At 46.2% G+C, this 18,972-nt stretch overlaps 1 protein-coding gene and 1 non-coding gene across 3 annotated transcripts in view; one reads left to right on the top strand and one right to left on the bottom strand.

Annotated features, from left to right (window-relative positions):
• The window catches only part of FAM219A (family with sequence similarity 219 member A), a 122,522-nt gene that overhangs the window by 84,280 nt on the left and 19,270 nt on the right, over positions 1 to 18,972 (bottom strand). The window lies entirely within an intron of this gene.
• Positions 1,814 to 1,885, top strand: TRNAP-GGG (transfer RNA proline (anticodon GGG)). The gene has a single exon. It is a non-coding gene; the product is annotated as a tRNA-Pro (tRNA).

An 18,972-nucleotide genomic window follows, 5' to 3' on the forward strand; every position in this document is an offset into this window, starting at 1 on the left:
TTCTCATTTGGTGGCCAAAGTATTTGAGCTTCAGCATCTGACCTTCCAGGGAACAGTCTGGGTTGATTTCCCTTAGGACTGACTGATCGGGTCTTCTTGCAGTCCAAGGGACTCTCAAGAGTCTTCTCCAGTGAGGGCTCCCTTCTCATTTGGTGGCCAAAGTATTTGAGCTTCAGCATCTGACCTTCCAGGGAACAGTCTGGGTTGATTTCCCTTAGGATTGACTGATCGGGTCTTCTTGCAGTCCAAGGGACTCTCAAGAGTCTTCTCCAGTGAGGGCTCCCTTCTCATTTGGTGGCCAAAGTATTTGAGCTTCAGCATCTGACCTTCCAGGGAACAGTCTGGGTTGATTTCCCTTAGGACTGACTGATCGGGTCTTCTTGCAGTCCAAGGGACTCTCAAGAGTCTTCTCCAGTGAGGGCTCCCTTCTCATTTGGTGGCCAAAGTATTTGAGCTTCAGCATCTGACCTTCCAGGGAACAGTCTGGGTTGATTTCCCTTAGGACTGACTGATCGGGTCTTCTTGCAGTCCAAGGGACTCTCAAGAGTCTTCTCCAGCACCACAGCTGGAAAGCATCTATTCTTCTGCGCTCGGCCTTCCTTATGGTCCAGCTCTCACAGCCATACATTACTACTGGGAATACCATCGCTTTGACTATACGGACTTTTGTTAGTGTTGGGGGATGAGGAGAAGTGGCCAGGGTTATGTTCCAGAAATATGTAAAAAAAATCTTTATGAAAATTTATGCCCATCAGAAACTGAATGATTCCCATGATTTTTTCCATTTATCTTCCCCCGCCCCCAACACAAAAAATATAGAATTTAGCCCTTGGCACTTCTGTTGCTTGGCCGCAGAGTGCGATGGAGGTTCAGGAACTGGCATTTTTAATGCACTGATCCCTATTACAATTGATTCTTTCCCTTAGCCTATTAAAATGGAAAGCTTAAGCGACTAGCTTAGACAATATAATTTACTTAAGAACCTCCAACTGGAAGAAAAAAAAATCTAAAAGCTGATTTTGAGTCGGGGAATGCAGACTGTTTCATATTAAGCACTCACCAGCAGTTTCCCGAACAGAGGAGGGAATGTCTTTTGAAGCTATTGTGCAGGCCAAATTGAATTTGCCCTTTTCCTTTTCTTATGTTCTGGCATTCACAAAGAAGGGTCGGGAAGTACTCTGAATGCTGAAATCCCCCTTCAGGTTTACTGTCATTACCAGGGAACTGCTGATCAAGTAGTATGTGGATGTTTGGGCTATGTTAAAATCTTCTATCTCAGCCTCCTATGGGGGAGTGGGGGGGGGGGTAGAGAAACAGACTTCAAAGGATTATCTCCCCAGGAAGCAAAACCTCTCTTCCCCAAGATACTCCGCTGCTGGAATGACAACATCTTCTTTTTGGCATCTATGTTCGTATACTCGTGAGGCTTCTTTTGTTCTTAGAGACCCCTTTGCACTTATGTTGCTCTCTGCCTCTCAAAGCCAATAACCAAGAAAGGGCTCTCACTGAAGAGCTTTAAACAGAGTTTATTGATCCAGGGAGATGAGAAAGCTACTCCTACTTCAGCAAAGACCTACCTCTGCATTTCAAAACACCACCCATGGAAAGGAATTACTTAACATAACACCACTTAGGGGAGGGACACCACTTAGGGGAGGGATGGTGGCTCAAGGGGAGGGACGGTGGCTCAGTGGTAGAGCATCTGCTTGGGAAGCAGAAGGTCCCAGGTTCAATCCCCGGCATCTCCAACTAAAAAGGGTCCAGGCAAACAGGCGTGAAAAACCTCAGCTGGAGACCCTGGAGAGCCATGAATGGGGCTGTGGCTCAGTGGTAGAGCATCTGCTTGGGAAGCAGAAGGTCCCAGGTTCAATCCCTGGCATCTCCAAAAAAGGTCAAGGAATTACCAGGTGGCCTCTAGGAAGTCAAAATCTTGGGGCCCCTACTGCGTGTGGCTCCTGCTGCAGCCTGCAGGCCCCTTCTCAAAAGCCCCTTTGGCAAAGCTGCGGGGGAGAGGCAGAGAGAGCCAAACCTGGCGATGATGCCAACATCATCCGCATCAGGCAAGTCGGGCAAAGAGTGGCTCAGTTGCTGGCTGCACGTGGAGGCTGGGAGGGCTGCAAACAGGGGGAAAACCAGGGGGAGAAGCTGGCCCAGGGTCCCTAAAGGCATGTTAATCCAGCCCTGCCTGATGGCACCTGTTTTTTGGGGCGACTGTGTGACCCAGAGTGTTGGCCTGGATGGGCCATTGGCCTGATCCAACAGGGCTGCTCTTATGTTCTACACCAGTTTGGTGTAGTGCTTAAGTGTGTGGACTCTTATCTGGGAGAACCAGGTTTGATTCCCCACTCCTCCACTTACAGCTGCTGGAATGGCCTTGGGTTAGCCATAGCTCTGGCAGAGGTTGTCCTTGAAAGGGCAGCTGCCGTGAGAGCCCTCTCAGCCCCACCCACCTCACAGGGTGTCTGTCGTGGGGGGGGGGAAGATATAGGAGATTGCAAGACGCTCTGAGTCTTTGTCCTTGAAAGGGCAGCTGCTGTAATAGCCCTTTCAGCCCCACCCACCTCACAGGGTGTCTGTCGTGGGGGGAAAGATATAGGAGATTGTAAGCCGCTCTGAGTCTCTGTCCTTGAAAGGGCAGCTGCTGGGAGAGCCCTCTCAGCCCCACCCACCTCACAGGGTGTCTGTTGTGGGGGGAGAAGATATAGGAGATTGTAAGCCGCTCTGAGTCTCTGTCCTTGAAAGGGCAGCTGCTGTGAGAGCCCTCTCAGCCCCACGCATCTCACAGGGTGTCTGTTGCGGGGGGGAGAAGATATAGGGGATTGTAAGCCGCTCTGAGTCTCCAATTCAGAGAGAAGGGCGGGGTATAAATCCTTCCTCCTCCTCCTTGCAGTGAGCTCTGCAGCATCGCTGTTGCTTGTTTTGATTTTTTAATCCTTTGTCTAAGACGCTCCCGGCAACTTGCACGGTTACAACTTTCTGTCCCTCAGCAATCCTGTGACCACAATTACCCAGTGTGCTTCACAGCTGAAAAGAGGTTTCCTAAATTTTTCTCTGGCTCCCACAGTCGAAGAGAAATGTGTCAAGGTCTGATATAAATTATACTTCACGGTGCATTAACATTTCAAACCCAGTTTCTTCAGGCCTGGAGATCCACAGGGAAGGAGGAGTGGGTTTCAGAGTTCTAGCAGGGCCCTAAGATCACATCTTCTAAGTCCATGTCATTTCACACACGTCTTCTCTCTATGCAAAGTCACCACCACACGCTGCAAGCCCAATTTCACCTCTATGCACAGTGGAAAGGACTGGGAAAATCCAGAGTGACAGGCCGGCTCTGTTGCTAAGAGCACCTTTCTGCTACTTCCCTTGGCTGACCTACCTATGCTGATCCACCTAGGCTGGCGCCTGGTGCTTGCAGCGGGCATGCACCAGCAACTGCAGCAGACGCCTATTTGCTTCCAGATTCAGTTCAACGTGCTGGCTCTCACCTTTAAAGCCTCCTGCAGCATACCAAGTGGATGGCATCTCCTGTTCTACTCCCCCTGCACCAAGTCTGATTGCCACTCACCTCCTTGTTAACCTTCCCTTGGGCTAGTGCGTTCTGTCAGCTCCGACAAGAGCACGTTCAGTAATGGAGTGGAGTGGCCAAGAACGAGAGGTGCAGACAACATCACTGCTGGCTAATCTCTTGACCTTGAAAACTCTATGGGGTTGCCGTAAGTTGACGTTGACTTTACAGCATTGTCCTCCACCACCACGCATAACCAATTTAAAAGACTCTTTCTCCTTTTTGGCGAGCTGTGACTAACTAGCCTGCATAACCGATTAGCCAAATGCAATCTGCCTCAAACGCATGGTGCTAGAATTTGTTGTTGTTCAGTCGCACAGTTGAATCCGACTCTTTGCGACCCCAGGGACAAAGTCACGTCAGGCCCTCCTGTCCTCTACCATCCTCTGAAGTCGGCTCAAAAAGGTGGTGGTGGCTACAAGCATAGCCAGCTTTAAGAGGGGATTGGATAAAAATATGGAGCAGAGGTCCATCAGTGGCTATTAGCCACAGTGTGTGTGTGTGTGTGTGTGTGTGTGTACACACACACAAACATATATTGGCCACTGTGGGACACAGAGTGTTGGAATGGATGGCCCATTGGCCTGATCCAACATGGTTTCTCTTATGTTTTTATGTGACTCAGAGTGTTGGACTGGATGGGCCATTGGCCTGATCCAACATAGCTTCTCTTATGTGACACAGAGTGTTGGACTGGATGGGCCACTGGCCTGATCCAACAGGGTTTCTCTTATGTTCTTATGTGACTCAGAGTGTTGGACTGGATGGGCCATTGGCCTGATCCAACATAGCTTCTCTTATGTGACACAGAGTGTTGGACTGGATGGGCCACTGGCCTGATCCAACAGGGCTTCTCTTATGTTCTTATGTGACTCAGAGTGTTGGACTGGATGGGCCATTGGCCTGATCCAACATAGCTTCTCTTATGTGACACAGAGTGTTGGACTGGATGGGCCATTGGCCTCATCCAACAGGGCTTCTCTTATGTGACTCAGAGTGTTGGACTGGATGGGCCACTGGCCTGATCCAACAGGGCTTCTCTTATGTTCTTATGTGACTCAGAGTGTTGGACTGGACGGGCCATTGGCCTGATCCAACAGGGCTTCTCTTATGTTCTTATGTGACTCAGAGTGTTGGACTGGATGGGCCACTGGCCTGATCCAACAGGGCTTCTCTTATGTTCTTATGTGACACAGAGTGTTGGACTGGAGGGGCCACTGGCCTGATCCAACAGGGCTTCTCTTATGTTCTTATGTGACTCAGAGTGTTGGACTGGATGGGCCACTGGCCTGATCCAACAGGGCTTCTCTTATGTGACTCAGAGTGTTGGACTGGATGGGCCACTGGCCTGATCCAACAGGGCTTCTCTTATGTTCTTATGTGACACAGAGTGTTGGACTGGATGGGCCATTGGCCTCATCCAACAGGGCTTCTCTTATGTGACTCAGAGTGTTGGACTGGATGGGCCACTGGCCTGATCCAACAGGGCTTCTCTTATGTTCTTATGTGACTCAGAGTGTTGGACTGGATGGGCCATTGGCCTGATCCAACAGGGCTTCTCTTATGTTCTTATGTGACTCAGAGTGTTGGACTGGATGGGCCACTGGCCTGATCCAACAGGGCTTCTCTTATGTGACTCAGAGTGTTGGACTGGATGGGCCACTGGCCTGATCCAACAGGGCTTCTCTTATGTGACACAGAGTGTTGGACTGGATGGGCCACTGGCCTGATCCAACAGGGTTTCTCTTATGTTCTTATGTGACTCAGAGTGTTGGACTGGATGGGCCATTGGCCTGATCCAACATAGCTTCTCTTATGTGACACAGAGTGTTGGACTGGATGGGCCACTGGCCTGATCCAACATAGCTTCTCTTATGTGACACAGAGTGTTGGACTGGATGGGCCACTGGCCTGATCCAACATAGCTTCTCTTATGTGACACAGAGTGTTGGACTGGATGGGCCATTGGCCTCATCCAACAGGGCTTCTCTTATGTGACTCAGAGTGTTGGACTGGATGGGCCACTGGCCTGATCCAACAGGGCTTCTCTTATGTTCTTATGTGACTCAGAGTGTTGGACTGGACGGGCCATTGGCCTGATCCAACAGGGCTTCTCTTATGTTCTTATGTGACTCAGAGTGTTGGACTGGATGGGCCACTGGCCTGATCCAACAGGGCTTCTCTTATGTTCTTATGTGACACAGAGTGTTGGACTGGAGGGGCCACTGGCCTGATCCAACAGGGCTTCTCTTATGTTCTTATGTGACTCAGAGTGTTGGACTGGATGGGCCACTGGCCTGATCCAACAGGGCTTCTCTTATGTGACTCAGAGTGTTGGACTGGATGGGCCACTGGCCTGATCCAACAGGGCTTCTCTTATGTTCTTATGTGACACAGAGTGTTGGACTGGATGGGCCATTGGCCTCATCCAACAGGGCTTCTCTTATGTGACTCAGAGTGTTGGACTGGATGGGCCACTGGCCTGATCCAACAGGGCTTCTCTTATGTTCTTATGTGACTCAGAGTGTTGGACTGGATGGGCCATTGGCCTGATCCAACAGGGCTTCTCTTATGTTCTTATGTGACTCAGAGTGTTGGACTGGATGGGCCACTGGCCTGATCCAACAGGGCTTCTCTTATGTGACTCAGAGTGTTGGACTGGATGGGCCACTGGCCTGATCCAACAGGGCTTCTCTTATGTTCTTATGTGACACAGAGTGTTGGACTGGAGGGGCCACTGGCCTGATCCAACAGGGCTTCTCTTATGTTCTTATGTTAAATTCATGTTACATCAGTAACGCTGTCCAGTCATCTCATCTTTTGCCATCCCCTTCTTCTTTTGCTGCTAGAATAGGACTCCCTAAGAAACCAAAAGCGTGTGCGCCCAGTTTTTCAACAAATGACAATGCAGGCTGAGGATAATTTCCTCACGACTGTCATTTGGCAATCTGAACTCAGCCCTGTGTTGTCAGGACTGTAATTTGTTTCCTTAGAAGTTTAGCCTTTGGCCAGACATTGTTTTGAATTTTAGGAGTTGACAGATTTTTTTTTTTTTGCTTGCCAGCAGCAATTCTTCCTTTATCAATTCAAGTTTTATCTTCCCACGAGGGCCCTCGAGCAAGCCCCTGTACCAGTGACGGATACCGTGGGATTAAAATCAATATATACCAACAATAACGACTCCTTTCCAAGATAAATAGGAGCTTGCTTTGTCCTTGCTATCAATGACCACCTAAGGAACAGAATCCATTTATGCAAGACACCCACATCATTTGAAGTGTTTTGTTTTTTTTTAAGTCACAGTGTATTCCTGTTCAGGATTTTTCTGTTTTAGGAACCAGGCAAAGGAATTGTTTGCAGAAGAGATTTAGATTCAAGAGGGCATTGGATAAGCATATGGAGCAGAGGTCCATCGGGGGCTATTAGCCACAGCTTATTTTTGGAACTCTCTGCATGGGGCAGTGATGCTCTGTATTCTTGATGCCTGGGGAGGCACAGCGGGAGGGCTTCTAGCCCCGCAGGTAGACCTCCTCATGGGTTTTTTGGCTACTGTGTGACACAGTGTGTTGGACTGGATGGGCCACGGCTTCTCTTATGTTCTTATGTGACACAGAGTGTTGGACTAGATAGGCCATCGGCCTGATCCAACAGGGCTTCTCTTATATTCTTATGTGACACAGAGTGTTGGACAGGAAGGGCCATTGGCCTGATCCAACAGAGCTTCTCTTATGTTCTTATGTGACACAGATTGTTGGACTGGATGGGCCATTGGCCTGATCCAACAAGGCTTCTCTTATGTTCTTATGTGACACAGAGTGTTGGACAGGAAGGGCCATTGGCCTGATCCAACAGGGCTTCTCTTATGTTCTTATGTGACACAGAGTGTTGGACTGGAGGGGTCACTGGCCTTATCCAACATGGCTTCTGTTATGTTCTTATGTGACACAGAGTGTTGGACTGGATGGGCCAGTGGCCTGATCCAACATGGCTTCTCTCATGTTCTTATGTGATGCAGAGTGTTGGACTGGATGGGCCATTGGCCTGATCCAACAGGGCTTCTCTTACGTTCTTATGTGACACAGAGTGTTGGGACTGGATGGGCCACTGGCCTGATCCAACATGGCTTCTCTTATGTTCCTATGTGACGCAGAGTGTTGGACTGGATGGGCCATTGGCCTGATCCAACATGACTTCGCTTATGTTCTTATGTGACACAGTGTTGGACTGGATGGGCCACTGGCCTGATCCAACATGGCTTCTCTTATGTTTTTATGTGACACAGAGAGTTGGACTGGATGGGCCACTGGCCTTATCCAACACGGCTTCTCTTATGTGACACAGAGTGTTGGACTGGATGGGCGAGTGGCCTGATCCAACAGGGCTTCTCTCATGTTCTTATGTGATGCAGAGTGATGGACTGGATGGGCCATTGGCCTGATCCAACAGGGCTTCTCCTATGTTCTTATGTGACATGGAGTGTTGGACTGGAGGGGCCACTGGTCTGATCCAACATGGCTTCTCTTATGTTCTTATGCGACACAGAGTGTTGGACTGGATGGGCCAGTGGCCTGATCTAACAGGGCTTCTCTCATGTTCTTATGTGACACAGAGTGTTGGACTGGATGGGCCATTGGCCTGATCCAACAGGGCTTCTCTTAAGTTCTTATGTGACACAGAGTGCTGGATTGGAGGGGCCACTGGCCTGATCCAACAGGGCTTCTCTTATGTTCTTATGTGACAGAGTGTTGGACTGGATGGGGCAGTGGCGTGATCCAACATGGCTTCTCTTATGTTCTTATGTGACACAGAGTGTTGGACTGGATGGGCCAGTGGCCTGATCTAACAGGGCTTCTCTCATGTTCTTATGTGACGCAGAGTGTTGGACTGGATGGGCCATTGGTCTGATCCAACAGGGCTTCTCTTATGTTCTTATGTGACACAGAGTGTTGGACTGGATGGGCCACTGACCTGATCCAACAGGGCTTCTCATGTTCAGACTAGTTCTGTATGGGTCAGGGCTTCCCATGTACCTTTTTACCATTTCTAGTCACTACAGGAGATGGCAAAAATGAAGTGCCATCTCAGAGAGTGGGTAAGTATCAAGCCTGCCCTGACTTGGATGGTCCAGCCAGCCTGATCTCAGAAGCTAAGCAGGGTTGGCCACGGTTGGTACTTGGATGGGAGACCACCAAGGAAGTCTCTTGCTTTGAGAACAACCCATAAGTTTGGCAGCACATCCCACCACCAAGTTATTAGCCTTTATCTGAAGGAGGCTCAGAGGTAGGGTAAAACGCAGTGATGAATCAACAGGAGAACTATAAATAGCAAGACTGAATATCTGAATGATTAAAAAGGGGACAGAGGAAGAAGGGTGCCCTGTTATTCTTGAACTGCAGGTCAAATCTGTGGCAACATACAAGGCTGCATACAGAAAGTACTAAAAAGTATGTCACAGTTCCTCACTGAAACACAAATAAAGAGAGCAATTATTAGCCCTTACTGGTCTAACCCCCAAGACTCAGCTATGCATACTTCTGAACAGAACTTATGATGGCATATACCTGACACCACCAAGTACCAAAGCTGCAGTACACCAGATGGTTCCAGAGAAGGCCTTCTAAAGCCCACAGCGAACTTAGACAAAGGAACAAAAACTAACCAACAACTTAGTTAGGGTTTGTAGAATCTTTCGGGCTCAGGCGCCGTGTTCTACTGGAGAAAGTTTTCCTTCCAGACGTTTTGTTCTCAGCTGCGGAGAACTTCCTCAGTGGCGTTGCAGCCGGAGCAGGCGCTCAGACCTTCTTGGCTGCTGTGCATTGAGTGGGGCCAGGGCTGCTGGAGAGCTGCTATTTCTAGGCTGGAGGGGGTGTGATGAAAGGGCAATTGGTTTGTGGATGTGCCCATTGTTTGTTGGGGCTTCCTGGAAGGGTAGTGATAAGGAAACTGGCTGTTGAATGTGACCATTGTTCTGTGTTAACTGCTGGGAGGGTTGGAAGGGGTTTGAAGATAAGGAAGATGGTTGTTGACTGTGCTGATTGTTCTGTGGAATGTGCTGGTTGTTCTGAGACTTTCTGCAATTTATAGTCTGTAGGGTGTTTTGCAGAGCTGGGTACCAAGATTGGTGGATGAAAATGCCTTCTTCCTTTCTAAATAGCAGCTCTCCAGCAGCCCTGGCCCCACTCAATGCACTGCAGCCAAGAAGGTCAGAGCGCCTGCTCCGGCTGCAACGCCACTGAGGATGTTCTCCGCAGCTGAGAACGAAACGTCTGGAAGGAAAACTTTCTCCAGTAGAACACGGCACTTGAGCCCGAAAGATTCTACAAACCCTAATGATGTTACCAGCCATGAAAACCTGAAATCTTTGACAGCAACTTAGTGTTTGCTTTTCAAGGAGGTTGTCCCAACCTGGAGCATGACACAAACGGCAGCTTGTCAGCAGGAGCACACAGCACAAAGCTGAGTTTCAGCAAGCAGGAACATGCAAGTAGTTGTATAAAAAGAGCAGGTTGACAGGTGAACCCTTTTGCACCTGTCGCATTTTGATTTAGTACAGGGTTGGGCAGCCTGCCTCTCCACAGCTCTTTTGTGCAGCTCATGGAGCCTCAGTCCCACTTCTGGCTGTCAGAAGTGCTTCAAATCTCTGTAGCTACACTGATCCCACTGGGTCAGAAACCGAGAAAGTGACAAGATTCTTGAACTGAGCAGCCGCTGTTCAAAAATAAGGAAATGAGCATTCGAGTTAGAGTCCTTCATGCACAGGTGTTCCGAGCAAAAACAAAATGAAGTTCCAGTGCTATATCTAGACCATAGCACTGCAAATGTTAGTTTTAATTACAATTTGATGGTTTTAATTATAATGGTTTTATTTAGTAAATTATATATTGTATTGAAATAATGTCTTAGGAGAGGGAAGGTGGCTCAGTGGTAGAGCATCTGCTTGGGAAGCAGAGGGTTCCAGGTTCAATCCCCGGCATCTCCAAAAAAGGGTCCAGGCAAATAGGTGTGAAAAACCTCAGCTTGAGACCCTGGAGAGCCATGAATGGGGCTGTGGCTCAGTGGGAGAGCATCTGCTTGGTAAGCAGAAGGTCCCAGGTTCAATCCCCGGCATCTCCAAAAAAGGGTCCAGGCAAATAGGTGTGAAAAACCTCAGCTTGAGACCCTGGAGAGCCATGAATGGGGCTGTGGCTCAGTGGGAGAGCATCTGCTTGGTAAGCAGAAGGTCCCAGGTTCAATCCCCGGCATCTCCAACTAAAAAGGGTCCAGGCAAAGAGGTGTGAAAAACCTTAGCTTGAGACCCTGGAGAATCACAAATGGGGCTGTGCCTCAGTGGTAGAGCATCTGCTTGGTAAGCAGAAGGTCCCAGGTTCAATCCCCGGCATCTCCAAAAAAGGGTCCAGGCAAATAGGTGTGAAAAACCTCAGCTTGAGACCCTGGAGAGCCATGAATGGGGCTGTGGCTCAGTGGTAGAGCATCTGCTTGGTAAGCAGGAGGTCCCAGGTTCAATCCCCGGCATCTCCAGCTAAAAAGGGTCCAGGCAAGTAGGCGTGAAAAACCTCAGCTTGAGACCCTGGAGAGCCGCTGCCAGTCTGAGAAGACAATACTGACTTTGATGGACCGAGGGTCTGATTCAGTATAAGGCAGCTTCATATGTTCATATGTCTTTATATTGTAAATTGTAATTTCATATATGTTGTGAGCTGCCCTGAGCCTGCTTCAGCGGGAAGGGCGGGATATAAATAAAACATATTATTATTATTATTAAGGTGTGCAACGATAGCCCGGCGTTGGGCATGGCCATAAAAGTGATATGAACGTTCTACTGACTAATGCTGACAGCAATGTCTGACTGCGGTAGGCAAGCCTATAGCCTGCTCTGGGGAAAATAAAATTAATTAAATTAGGCAAAGTTAAACTTAAAACATAAGAACAGAGAGTATCACCACTAAGGTGCTCAGAAATGGGACATGGGGTGCATGCATTATAATAAATGTTTGCTGGTTTTGAATCTTGCGGCTTTGAACTTGGGAGTCTTTGCAAAATGATTTGTGGTTAAGCCCACTGTTAGCAGAGATGGAGAAGCGCTGAGCAAGATGCAATGCTCATTCCTTCCCACCTGTGGTGCCCAGCAGACCCTCTAGCCCCTTCCCAGCTCCCTGTGAGGAGGCCAGTCTAGGAACTTACTACCAGGGCACTTTAAATCTAAAATCAAGGGGGAGGCAAAGCTCTTCCACCTTCCCCCAAGGTTGCTGCCACCGGACGGGTATTTTTTACAGGGCCCAATCTACCTTGGTTCCTCCGAGGGATCAACAACCTCCAGATAACCAAAAGATGCTTATAGCATCCACACCTTCTTCTGAGTAGGGCCAACAGGCACTGGTCCCTATGCAAGCCACTGACACCAAACAAAAGAAGAAGATATTGGATTTATATCCCTCCCTCCACTCCGAAGAGTCTCAGAGCGGCTCACAATCTCCTTTACCTTCCTCCCCCACAACAGACACCCTGTGAGGTAGAAGAAGATATTGGATTTATATCCCGCCCTCCACTCCGAAGAGTCTCAGAGCGGCTCACAATCTCCTTTCCCTTCCTCCCCCACAACAGACACCCTGTGAGGTAGAAGAAGATATTGGATTTATATCCCGCCCTCCACTCCGAAGAGTCTCAGAGCGGCTCACAATCTCCTTTACCTTCCTCCCCCACAACAGACACCCTGCGAGGTAGATGAAGATATTGGATTTATATCCCGCCCTCCACTCCGAAGAGTCTGAGTGACTCACAATCTCCTTTCCCTTCCTCCCCCACAACAGACACCCTGTGAGGTAGAAGAAGATATTGGATTTATATCCCGCCCTCCACTCCGAAGAGTCTCAGAGCGGCTCACAATCTCCTTTACCTTCCTCCCCCACAACAGGCACCCTGTGAGGTAGATGAAGATATTGGATATATATCTCGCCCTCCACTCCGAAGAGTCTCAGAGCGGCTCACAATCTCCTTTCCCTTCCTCCCCCACAACAGACACCCTGTGAGGTGGGTGAGGCTGAGAGGTTAACAAAAGTTTATTCTTAACAGTACAGGTATTTTCCCAACACCATAGAACAAAATAATAAAAAGCTTTAACAGCTATCTAGTTACCTTGACCCTCGGGCCAATTGTGGAGAGTTAAAAAGGTTCAGAGTTCACAGGCGCTCCCTTCAGGGACGGTCCAGTCAAATCCACCAGGGTTCCAAGAATACTCTTACTGACCCTTAGGTCATCACAGCTCCTTGCCTAAGCAAGCAGCCAGAAGACTCAAACTAGGAGGAGAAATCTCCTCTTTTACTAGCCCCCCCAGCCTCTAATTGGGAATCAAGGCCTGATACCTTGCAGCTGGTGGCTCCACCCTGGGGCTACAAAGGTTGGTGAGAAATCCCGTAGAACTTGTATCAACTTAAACCTTAGCCCTGGCACTACACCATCTGTCTCTCTCAGAAGTCCAAAGCAGATGCAGGAGGGACTATGGAGAAAAGTAATGATAGTTTGGATAACAGTGCTTGGGAAGTGAAGCCTTAAACTCCCACCATGCCATCTTCCATAACTAAATCACCCTTCTCTCCAGAATTGCCAGTTCCATCACACACACACAGGAATTACTTCTTCCACAGGACAGCCAACAATGTGTTGGGAAGGAAGGAGGAAATGGAAAACACGACATCCTTCCCCCAAGTCAGAGCCTTCTCCCAAGGCTCCTTTGAACTGAGAAAGAAATAACATGGATTAGAGCAGGGGTGTCGAACGTGCAGCCAGAGGGCCAGATCAGGCCCCTTGAGGGCTCCTATCAGGCCCACAAGGATCTCACCGTCATCTGCTTCCTTCTCTCTCTCTCGCTTCCTTCTGAATCACAGCTTGCTTTTTCAGGCTTGCTCAATCACACAGGAGCTGCAGAGCAAAGCCTCTATTTTCTCCATCAGCTAACCAGCAACTTATGTACAAAAGCTTGCAATGTCCAATCATTTCATGTTTTCCCCTGGCCGAAATCACTGACCATGAGATTTTTGTAACGAATGTCAATAGATCAAAAAGTAGGTTTGCAATTTACAGACACAGACCTGAATGACATCTGAACAGCATACTCTAGATTGTTACAGCATAGACATTGTCTCCAGGTTTTGATACAGTAATTCAGAGGAAGAGGTGTCAGTTATCAGAAACTGTTAAATAAACAAAATATTGCAAGAGAGCTAATCTTTTAAGCATCTTTTAATTTTTTAAAAACTCTTTAATTGTGTGTCTGTGTTAATTATAAAAAAGTTTATATCTCTGCTACCTGGCATTACATTTTATGACACCCATGGCCTGGCCCAACAAGGTCTCATTTATGTCAGACCTGGCTCTCGTAACAGTTCGACACCCCTGGATTAGAGATATAAAATCCCCAGAAATTTTGAAGCCATGTGGGGAAATCTTTTTTTCTAGACGAACACAGAAATTTTGGGGATGCCTGAAATATATGCAACCCTTATTTTCCTATTAAATTTGATATTCTTTTACTGGTTTGACAAAACTAAAGTGCATCGTTTAAAACTTGGTTAACGTATATAATTATTTGGCATACTTCTGCAATTTAGGAGTATAAATGTTATCTATTTAAAAAACTACCAGTATATCCAATACTTCCACCAAAAGAGTTGCCCACTGTTGCATCCTGTTCTTATAATATCACACAGATCTTGATTTTTGGTACCCGAGGGATTGTGGGGAGGAAAAACAAGGTAGAAAAGTTCCACAGTAAACAGAAGAAAATATTTGTGAACAAATTCCCAGACGGTCACAATGCGTGGGACTATCAGCATATTTGGGTATTAAATTAAAAGTTATAACACTGAAAATACCCAAATAGTTGTATCCTTTACAATATTATAATATATTAACAGTTGGCAAAATTATTTACATATAAACAAGAAATTCCTTGTATATTTACTGTATATACAGGAATAACTTATCTACTGTTGTAAATTATCTTACACAAAAAAATTCATACTTCGCTTTTTTAAAAGCTTGACCTCTATTTCACTAATTTCTAAAAGGAAAAAAAGAAGAATTCTTCCGTGTTTTCCAAAATTCCCCAATTTTGCTATCGGAAAAATTGAAAATGTCTAAGGACCTTTACACATGCTATACATTTGGAGCACATAAAACTTTTAAGTTCACTCTTTCTAACCAAGAAAAAATTTCATAAGAGTTGTTCCTAAAATTTCACCTCCTTTTTTTGGCGGAACAGTTGAACAAATCCTAGGGGGGAAACGCTGGTTGGGGTGGGAGAGTCCTCCCGATTTTTTTTAGATTTCACCCTGGGTCTTCATATCTACATGGGACCCTGATGACAGAACTCTAAGGTCATAACTCGTGAAGTCTAAGGATCTCTGTTACTGAGAGAAGAATCAAAACTGAACCATTCTGCAAAGAGCTTTCTTTCAACTTGAAAGCACTTTCATACTTTTAAAACAATGAGAGTATTTTTCAGTTCTTGTACTTTAATTTGCTTGCCAATAACATGGTATGTCAAACAAATCTATCCAATATTGTTATTATTCCTTCAAACCTTCCAGTCACTATAATCTTAGTGTTCTTATTCTGAACGTATTTACATCTACTGTATGATAGCATCTTTTCTAAAGTATGGTGAATTGTTCCACATGGATGCATCTATTACCTAGAAACTGTGGCGCATACTGAAAGAAAGAACCCCTCTCTGACATTCCATTCAGCTAAAATCCAGATTTCAACTGTTAAAACAGAGACAGAAGCTTGACTTCGTTAAATTTAAAAAAACAAAATCACCCATTCAGAGTAATTCCTGCAGTTTACAAAGTTATATCTTTTGCTTTTTTTGCGTACTTTCAACTTCAAATCCTACAGATATTAAATTTAATTTTAAAAAGAAGACCTCAGATTTATAACCCACCCTTCTCTCTGAATCAGAGTGGCTTACAGTCTCCTATATCTTCTCCCCCCAGAACAGTCACCCTGCGAGCAATGTTCCCTCTAAGCTGCAAAGTCTTGTGAGCAAAAATTCTGCTTTGTGAGCTACTGGCATTAAAGCTGTGAGAACATAAGAGAACATATGAACATATGAAGCTGCCTTATACTGAATCAGACCCTTGGTCCATCAAAGTCAGTATTGTCTTCTCAGACTGGCAGCGGCTCTCCAGGGTCTCAAGCTGAGGTTTTTCACACCATTTTGGATCAGGCCATCTTGGATCAGGCCAATGGCCCATCCAGTCCAACACTCTGTATCACACAGTGGCCAACACACACACACACACACACACAATTATTAGGAAGGGAATTGAAAACAAATCAGCCAGTATAATGCCCCTGTATAAATCGATGGTGCGGTCTCATTTGGTGTACTGTGTGCAGTTTTGGTCGCCGCACCTCAAAAAGGATATTATAGCATTGGAGAAAGTCCAGAAGAGGGCAACTAGAATGATTAAAGGGCTGGAACACTTTCCCTATGAAGAAAAGTTGAAACGCTTGGGACTCTTCAGCTTGGAGAAACGTCGACTGCGGGGTGACATGATAGAGGTTTACAAGATAATGCATGGGATGGAGAAAGTAGAGAAAGAAGTACTTTTCTCCCTTTCTCACAATACAAGAACTCGTGGGCATTCGATGAAATTGCTGAGCAGACAGGTTAAAACGGATAAAAGGAAGTACTTCTTCACCCAAAGAGTGATTAACATGTGGAATTCACTGCCATAGGAGGTGGTGGCAGCCACAAGCATAGCCACCTTCAAGAAGGGTTTAGATAAAAATATGGAGCAGAGGTCCATCAGTGGCTATTAGCCACAGATATATATATATATAAATTTTTTGGCCACTGTGTGACACAGAGTGTTGGACTGGATGGGCCACTGGCCTGATCTAACATGGCTTCTCTTATGTTCTTAACTAAACATCACCACGTCTTATTTGCAAATGTGCACAGGTCTGCAGTCTCAGGATGCAAAGCTATGCACACTTCCCTGGGAGTAAGCCCCACTGAATCATGTAGGAGTTACTTCTGGGCAAACATGCACAGATTGCACAGTGCGTCTGCCGCCACCTGCTCTCTTATTTGCAAGAATGCTTCTTGCCTTGATTATGTTGTGGTTCTTCCTCCACCTGCAGAAATAACTCACAAAGATACTCAAGGGTTCTGCATGAAGAGAAAGACAAGCAATTAAGCCTCGTTATCAAAAACAAACAGGCGCAAGGCTGTGAAGTGGGCTCCCACCGAGGGGTAAGTTCATTTGAAAGGGCCATAAGATGTAACTGCAAACAAAAGACCGTTCCTCCTAGCTTCCCATTTGCAATTTCTCCGCCATGTAAACCAGAACTTTTTCCCTTGAACGCTCAATCAGTCTTGCAAGCTCTTGCTTGCAAAACTGAAGTCCAGTAATACCAGTAATACGAAGCATGAGAGACCATCAAAGCAGTGGAAACATACTTTATGCATACAAAACAGTTACAAGTAGAGGTGTTTATTCACATGAAACAGCTAAATAAACCTCAGATAAAGTATCTGATTTGGCCTACAACTTGTGGTTTCAGCCTGATCTGCTCTCTACAAAAACATTTGCAATCTATCCGTGTTCTGGATTTCCTGAAAATGAGGAAGGACACAGGACAATATGAACTAGAGACTGAAGAATTATTGTATTCGACTTATGCTGAAAGACTGTAAAGGAGAAAAGGTTTCTCGTAAAGCTCAAAAAGAATGACTGAACTGCTTAACTGCATGGTTTGGATAATACATAACCTGTCCTTTACAGAATTATAAATATGAAACACAGGATCCCATCTTATCAGCTTTCCTCTGGCACAGGGAAAGAGAGGAAATCTTGTTTAGATCATCTGCTTATCTTTTTTTGGGGGGGGGGGGTGTTTGACATGGGTCCACAACCCCCAACAGGTTTCAAGGGATCACCAAGAAAAGATTTATTTATTTATGCATGGGATACTGAAAGTGGATAGAGAGAGCTTTTGGCCTCTCCCATAACACCAGATCTCAGAGACACTCAATGGATTTGCTGAAGAACAGGTGCAGGACAGGAAAAAGAAAGTATTTAGTTAGCCAATGGATAATTCAACTGTGAAATTCAGCGCCGGCAGGGGCAGCATGGACACAATCAGAGATGTTTTTAAAAGGGGGTTAAACAGATTTATGACAGACAGGTTCATCAAAATTTATTAAAGAAACCCCAATATTCCCAGGTAGTAAACCTCTGGAATAGAGAGCTCCGTGGCGCAGAGTGGTAAAGCTGCAGTACTGCAGTCAAACTCTCTGCTCATGACCTGAGTTCGATTCCGGCGGAAGCCGGGTTCAGGTAACCGGCTCGAGGTTGACTCAGCCTTCCATCCTTCCGAGGTCAGTAAAATGAGTCCCCAGCTTGCTGGGGGGAAACTGTAGATGACTGGAGAAGGCAATGGCAAACCACCCCGTAAAAAGTCTGCCGTGAAAACGTCATGATGTGACGTCATCCCAGAGCCAAGTCAAATTTAGTTTAATACGGTCAGAGTCCTATCCAAAAAGAAAGAGATTAGGTAACAAGCGGCATTAAAAAAAAAAAAAAACCAAACCAAGGGATACAATTGAACTTGGGCACAATACAAAATATTATACATAAAAATTTCAGTTTCCATTTCTAGTTATAAAACATAAAATAAAATATTTCGTAGACATTTAAATGTTTTTATCCATTAGTTGTTTACGGAGTCTTTTGGCTTGTACAGCAAACGTTGCAGCCTTCATAATAATTTCCTGGTTCCTATCCACTAAAATCTTATCTAGATAAAAGCTAAAATCTTTCCCTAGGAATTGATCACAAATAGGAGCAATGTAAGTCAAGCGAATGTTCTGATGAAGTTTACATTCAAAGAGAATGTGCTCTCTCGTCTCTATCCTCTCATCTCCGCAGATACATAACCTAGGAGAGCCAGTATTGTATAGTGGTTAAGTGGGATTTTTGGAAAACACATCCATTCTGCTTAAGGGGTTGTTGGGTTGTGTGCATCTCGCAGGTAATTTCCTTATGGCTCCCTGAAATTGCATCATTAGTTTTGTCGGTAAAATTAGCTCCAGTAATCATCTCTGATTCCATTCGTTGCTGCATTAGGGAAAGGGCAACTGGTAGAAGAGGGGTAATTTATTTGTGGTCTTCTGAGGTGGTAACATGGCTTCTATTGTCAATATCCTTCCTCAGGGTGGAATTGGCTCCAATTTTTGGCTCCAAATTTGTTGGATGCTGAGTTGGGGCAGAAACAGCTGGCCAGGGAGGGGACATGGGACTAGTGTCTATTTCATAACATTAGATAAGATGGCGGCATGTGCGGAGCTCCAGTGCTAGGGCTCCGGCTGGTAAAATTCCTACTACCCGTCACGCTCT

This window comes from Heteronotia binoei, chromosome 4 (assembly GCF_032191835.1).
Source record: "Heteronotia binoei isolate CCM8104 ecotype False Entrance Well chromosome 4, APGP_CSIRO_Hbin_v1, whole genome shotgun sequence".
Taxonomy (NCBI): domain Eukaryota; kingdom Metazoa; phylum Chordata; class Lepidosauria; order Squamata; family Gekkonidae; genus Heteronotia; species Heteronotia binoei.